At 43.5% G+C, this 7,085-nt stretch overlaps 1 protein-coding gene across 1 annotated transcript in view; it reads left to right on the top strand.

The window, feature by feature from the left end:
* Nucleotides 1–7,085, top strand: part of LOC133536470 (phospholipid-transporting ATPase ID-like) — a 118,152-nt gene that overhangs the window by 27,895 nt on the left and 83,172 nt on the right. The gene's annotated exons all lie outside the window — the stretch shown is intronic.

Below are 7,085 nucleotides of genomic sequence, written 5' to 3'. Positions count from 1 at the left end.
GGATCAGGGGTGTCAAACTCAAATACAGAGTGGGCCAAAATTTTAAACAGAACAAAGCCGCGGGCCAAAGTTGAACAAATTAACCTTTTTAATAGGGACCCAAACAAGTTTTGCATTAAATATTGAACAAGCAAGGCTTATATAACTTTAGTGAAATGCAAAATCCAGTTTCAAATAATAATAATAATAATTGAAAAAATATCAATGGCATATCAAATAAAATTTAAATAAAAATTTTATGCCTTTTTTTCTGTTTGCAATCTTCTGAGGTAAATATCATTTTTTTTCCCACAGGCTAATAATAAATTTGAAAATAAAATAACAATAATGAATGAACCAAACATTCAAGCCTTGAAGTAGCAAGAGAAAATGCATGATTAAAAACGTTAATTACTGGTCAGTTTGCTGGAAATTTCCCGGAATAGTTAGTGCTGCAAGGGGTCCTGGGTATTTGTTCTGTTGTGTTACGGTGCGGATGTTCACCCGAAATGTGTGTGTCATGCTTGTTTGGTGTGGGTTCAGAGTGTGGCGCATATTTGTAACAGTGCTAAAGTTGTTTATACGGCCACCCTCAGTGTGACCTGTATGGCTGTTGACCAAGTATGCCTTGCATTCACTTGTGCGTGTGTGTAAAAGCCACAAATATTATGTTAGTAAGGAGGAAAAGCGGACGTGACGACAGGTTGTAGAGAACGCTAAATGCAGTGCCTTAAATGCACGCCCCCAATATAGTTGTCCAGGTGGAAATCGGTAGAAATTCGGGAGAATGGTTGCCCCAGGAGATTTTCGGGAGGGGCACTGAACTCCGGGAGTCTACCGGGAAAATTAGGAGGGTTGGCAAGTATGAGTATTAGCGGTGAATGCGGTGTTACAGCGGCACCGACGCTGTATAACACCAGCGGGCCAGCTCTAATGCTAAATTGATATTATCTCAAGGGCCAAATTAAATTACACGGCGGGCCAGAGTTTGACAGCCATGCTATAGATGGTGAAATCCCTAAAGTCCTTGCAATAGCTCATTGAGAAATGTTGTTCTCAAACTGTTCGACAATTTGCACACACATTTTTCACAAAGTGGTGCACTCGCCCCGTCCTTGTTTGTGAATAATTGAACATTTCATGGAAGCTGCTTTTATACTCCATCATGGCACCCACCTGTTCCCAATTAGCCTCTTCACCTGTGGGATGTTCCACATTGGTGTTTGATGAACGTGCTTCAACTTTCTCAGTCTTTTTTGCCACTTGTGCCAGCTTTTTCTAAACTTGTTGCAGGCATCAAATTCCAAAAGAGCTAATATTTGCAAAAAATAACAATAACTTTACCAGTTTGAACATTAAGTACGTTTGTATCTTGTCTTTGCAGTCTGTTCAATTGAATATAGGTTGAAAAGGATTTGCAAATCATTGTTTTTGTTTACGTTTACATATTTACGCCTATCTCCCACTTACAAAATGGTCCTTTAAAACCAAAGAAGCACGTCAGAGCTATCTCTAAACCCATCAGGCATTTAAAAGGGCTAAAAAGGCATGCACCTGCCATCTCCTGGATCGAAATCAGTGATTTAGTGGACTATTTTTTGTATTAAAGTGTCGAACAAATTGGCAAATATGCGCTTGACACTCGTCAGATTGTTTCCGAAAGTTTGACGAATGCAGAAATTGTGACACTGACCTCGTCCTCCCCGGCCACGTCGTGCGTCATGTTTCTCAGACAACGCATCATTCGCCTGTCTTTGAAGTCATACGGGAACTTTTCGGTCCACTCGGTCAGCAGCTGCAGCAACTTCTTTGCCACTTCGTAGAAACGTATCTGAACAATAAATAGTTTGACTGTTGGTGTCGGTCATCATCTTGTGAGGACATAAATATAAAAATGCTAACAATGTGTGGACAAAAAAAGTACATGTCAGCAATATTGTGTACCGTATTTTTCGGACTGTAAGGTGCGCTTAAAATCCTTGCATTTTCTCAAAACTCGACCCTGCGCCTGGTTGTGCTTACCGACCTTGAAGCTATTTTATTTGGTACATGGTGAAATGATACGGGTGATAAGTAGATGGCAGTAACGCATAAGACAGGAGTAGGGAACCTATGGCTCGCGAGCCAGATGTGGCTCTTTTGATGACTGCATCCGGCTCTCAGGTACATTTGAGCTGACTTGTAATCAGTGTTAAAAATTCTGTTCAAAATATAAAACATCCTCGTGCATTTTTAATCCATCCATCCGTTTTCTACCGCACCTGTTCAAGAAGCTGCGTTGATGGTAAGAAGTTATTTATTTATTATTGGTTAGTGTGGGGCTTGCCCTCCTGGGGGTTCTTCAGACCACCAAGAACCGACATGAGACCCTGTTTCAGGGTTACAGTATTGTTTCATTTTTCAATAAGTCTCGCAGTTGCTTTCCAGCAATTGTCTATTTCTCTTTCGTTCTGGCTCACGCTCTGGCTCCTGCACCAACCCTGTCTCTCCTCCTGGCTGCTGCTTATAACATAGCGACAGGTGATTAGGTAACAAGGCCCAGGTGGGCCGTCTACGCACCTGTCACTGATTTCCAGGCCAGTCCTGGCAACACCCCGCTTCGCTGCAGGCCCGCAGGCCACGCCCCCTCAACAGTTAGCTTCAGAATAACAATGTTATTACAAAGAATAAAATACCTATTATACTCTAAAAATGTTAGTCTTACTTAAAAATGCACGTGTTTAGTTGTGTTTAGGGTTAAAAAAATATTTTACGGCTATTACGGAAATAAATTTTAAAATATTTGGCTTCTTGGCTCTCTCAGCCAAAAAGGATCCCGACCCCTGGCATAAGAGATATGTGTAGACCGCAATATGACTCAAGGTACATTGTATATGTTGCATTGAAAATATAGAAGATTACATACGGCACTCAAACATCTATCAAAATGTTTTAGTAGGACTTTGGTAAGCTATGAAGCCACACTGCTTGATGGATTGTACTGTGCTTCAACATAGGAGTATTATTATGGTGTGTGTATAAGGTAAGAAATATTATCTGCCATTTTGTTTTGCAATATTATGCAAAAGCCACGTTTCTTACCTAATGGTACCTGCTGATTTGTATTTGGTAGCTGCATAAGTCCTGAAAATTTGCGCGAGTCCGCCTTTGTAGGCCGTGTCGACACCGTAGTCAATAAGCTTCTTCTTTTTCTCTATCTTCTTGTTATGTGACATTCATCCTCCTCTGTTGCCATTTGTAATATAAAGTAGTGTAAAGTTCTTACTTATATCTGTCAGTAAACTCCCCAGGAAAGCGCTAAAACATACCGGTGTAGTGAGTTTACATTATTCACCCAGGGAACTTTAGTTAGTAGACAGTTCCGGTCGGACGTTTTTTCATGGGACACATTTCAGGCGTCGTTGTTGCACTAGTGAGCCACGGATGAGGAGATGCTGCTCCGTTATTGATTGAAAAAAAGTCTGAATATCATTAAAACAGTTAGCGCCATCTTTTGACACTTCTTCCACTCTCGTCCTTGCACGCTACACCGCTACAACAAAGATGACGGAGAAAAGACGCTGTCGAAGGTGAGCCACGTAAATAAGACCGCCCACAAAAGCGACCGTCAGAAAGCGACTTGAAGAGGACGTGTAAAACATCCTCTACTGTATTTCCTTGAATTGCCGCCGGGTATATAGTATGCGCCTGCCTAGAATTACTGACGGGTCAAACTCGTTTCGCAAAATAATTAGTGCATGCTTAGCATTACCGTTGGCTCAGGATTAACGCCGGGTCAAACTCATTTCGCAAAATATTTTTTTTTTTTAGCGCATGTCTACAATTTACGCCGGGTCAAAATCGTTTCGCCAAATAATTAGCATATGCCTAGAATTTCCGCCGGGTCAAACTCGTCACGTCACGAGTGACACTTCCGCTGTCATTATTTTCAAAATGGAGGAGGCTGATTTCAATCATTTGAAATCACATAAAGGGTAGAAAATTGAGAGTTATTCAGTAGGATTTAAGGTCCAAGCTATTAAATATGCTAAAAAGAACAGTAAGCAGCTATGTTTTATTAATAAACCGTAGCTGCGTGTGTCAAATATGAGTCATTAAATGACTCCCACCTCCTGGTGGTAGAGGGCGCTAGTGATCCTTCTTGCGACAACTCGGCTGCAGAAGAAATGACAACAAGCAGCAATATTTTTTCCTCTTGCTTGCACTTTTAACATGGAGGATTACATATATAAAATAAAACAGCTTTCTAGACTGGATTTTCAATCGAAGCAGAAGGTAACAAAGGAAGATCTCCATCGAGACAGAGAGACTTTTAAAACTGAAGAAAGATAAGGAAGACTTCTATAAACAAGTTATCGATGCTTTTGATCAGAAGGAGCTTCGCATGGACTTCATTTATAAGTAAAGGTAAGACCATAATAAAAACCAAAAGTTTTTTTTTATTAAATGTGCTTTTCATGATGGTATCCTTACATCACACTCAAATTTATAAGCGCAGGCCTAAATTTACCGCATGCCTTTGGTAAGCGCCGGAGTGAGAAGAGGTTCTAAAATAATTAGCGCATGCTTGCCTTTAAGAAAGGGGACCGGAGGGTGTGTTCCAACTATCGTGGATCACACTCCTCAGCTTTCCCGGTAAGGTATATTCAGGCGTACAGAAGAGGAGGCTACGCCGGATAGTCGAACCTCGGATTCAGGAGGAACAGTGTGCTTTTCGTCCTGGTCGTGGAACTGTGGACCAGCTCTATACTCTCGGCAGGGTTCTTGAGGGTGCATGGGAGTTTGCCCAACCAGTCTTTGTAGACTTGGAGAAGGCATTCGACCGTGTCCCTCGGGAAGTCCTGTGGGGAGTGCTCAGAGAGTATGGGGTATCGGACTGTAAGATCAGTGTCAGACCTTGGTCCGCATTGCCGGCAGTAAGTCGGACACGTTTCCAGTGAGGGTTGGACTCCGCCAAGGCTGTCCTTTGTCACCGATTCTGTTCATAACTTTTATGGACAGAATTTCTAGGCGCAGCCAAGGCGTTGAGGGGTTCCGGTTTGGTGGCCACGGGATTAGGTCTCTGCTTTTTGCAGATGATGTGGTCCTGATGGCTTCATCTGACCGGGATCTTCAGCTCTCACTGGATCGGTTCGCAGCCGAGTGTGAAGCGACCGGAATGAGAATCAGAACCTCCAAGTCCGAGTCCATGGTTCTCGCCCAGAAAAGGGTGGAATGCCATCTCCGGGTTGGGGAGGAGACCCTGCCCCAAGTGGAGGAGTTCAAGTACCTAGGAGTCTTGTTCACGAGTGAGGGAAGAGTGGATCGTGAGATCGACAGGCGGATCGGTGCGGCATCTTCAGTAATGCAGACGTTGTACCGATCCGTTGTGGTGAAGAAGGAGCTGAGCCGGAAGGCAAAGCTCTCAATTTACCGGTCGATCTACGTTCCCATCCTCACCTATGGTCATGAGCTTTGGGTCATGACCGAAAGGATAAGATCACGGGTACAAGCGGCCGAAATGAGTTTCCTCCGACGTGTGGCGGGGCTCTCCCTTAGAGATAGGGTGAGAAGCTCTGCCATCCGGGAGGAACTCAAAGTAAAGCCGCTGCTCCTCCACATCGAGAGGAGCCAGATGAGGTGGTTCGGGCATCTGGTCAGGATGCCACCCGAACGCCTCCCTAGGGAGGTGTTTGGGGCACGTCCAGCTGGTAGGAGGCCACGGGGAAGACCCAGGACACGTTGGGAAGACTATGTCTCCCGGCTGGCCTGGGAACGCCTCGGGATCCCCCGGGAAGAGCTAGACGAAGTGGCTGGAGAGAGGGAAGTCTGGGTTTCCCTGCTTAGGCTGCTGCCCCCGCGACCCGACCTCGGATAAGCGGAAGATGATGGATGGATGGATGGATGCTTGCCTTTACCGTATGCCTTTGATAAACAGCGGAGTAAGAGGTTTTAAATTAATTAGCGCCCCGGCGGCAATTCAAGGAAATACGGTATGCAACATTTTGAGTAAAGAACCACCATTACATGTTATGTAGACCACAAGGAAGTACTTTACATTTAGAAAAAAATAATAATATGAGTCCTTTAATGCACCTTATAATCCAGTACGCCTTTTGTATGAAAATAGACCTGACTAGACCCGCTCATCTGCAGTGCGCCTTATAATCCGGTGAGCCCTATGGTCCGGAAAATACGGTACATGTCAGCTATATCGTGCATGTCTATGTGTGTGTGTGTGTGTGTGTGTGTGTATAATCCATAGACCTCATCAAGCAGGTGGTCTACAGGACGCCTCTGTTGCTCACACATGTGACAAACTTGTGTCATGAGTTCATTGGGCAGCAGGAGGAGGCGTGAACTCAACAGGAAGTTGAAGACGTACGGCTTCTGATGACGTGTGGGACACAGAACGGGACAGTGAGGACAAGTGGGGGATGACAAGCACAGTAAGAAAAAAAAGGGTGCACGTGACTTACATCAGGGTAGTAATCCAAGTGTTGGATCAGCACCTCAAGAGATGCTGAAACCAAACTCTTTTCCAATTCCTTGTTGCTGAACATGATCACCTGGACGGAGGAGACAACAAACTATTACTTGCATTCTCGTCATGTCTCATACTTCATTTCCACAGGAAACTTCACTGCAACTCAAAGTAGAGCTCAAAAAATATATTCCACTCAAATTAAAAAAGCAACTGATGTCAAACGTACTCTTTGACATGGAAAGAAGATGGAAAATGTAGCAAACTCCAACCTTTTTAAAGCACCTTTTTACCTGAGAGCCAAATATTTGAAAATGTATTTCCGTGAGAGCCATATCATATTTTTTAAACAATGAATAACAACTAAATGAGTGCATTTTTAAGTAAGACCAACATTTTATGAGTATAATAAGTCTTCTATTCTTTTTAATAACATTGTTATTCTGAAGCTAACCAATATAAAATAAAATACTCCTTCCCATTAATGTGACCTCTTGAAAAGGTGCAGTAGCATATGGATGGAGGATTTAAAATGCATGAAAATGTTTTATATTTTAACGGCGTGGCGCAGTGGGAGAGTGGCCGTGCGCAACCCGAAAGTCACTGGTTCAAATCCCACCTAGAACTAACCTCGTCATGTCCG

Source organism: Nerophis ophidion, linkage group LG17 (assembly GCF_033978795.1).
Source record: "Nerophis ophidion isolate RoL-2023_Sa linkage group LG17, RoL_Noph_v1.0, whole genome shotgun sequence".
NCBI classification, from domain to species: Eukaryota; Metazoa; Chordata; class Actinopteri; order Syngnathiformes; family Syngnathidae; genus Nerophis; species Nerophis ophidion.
This window is presented reverse-complemented; position numbering and strand designations above follow the sequence as displayed.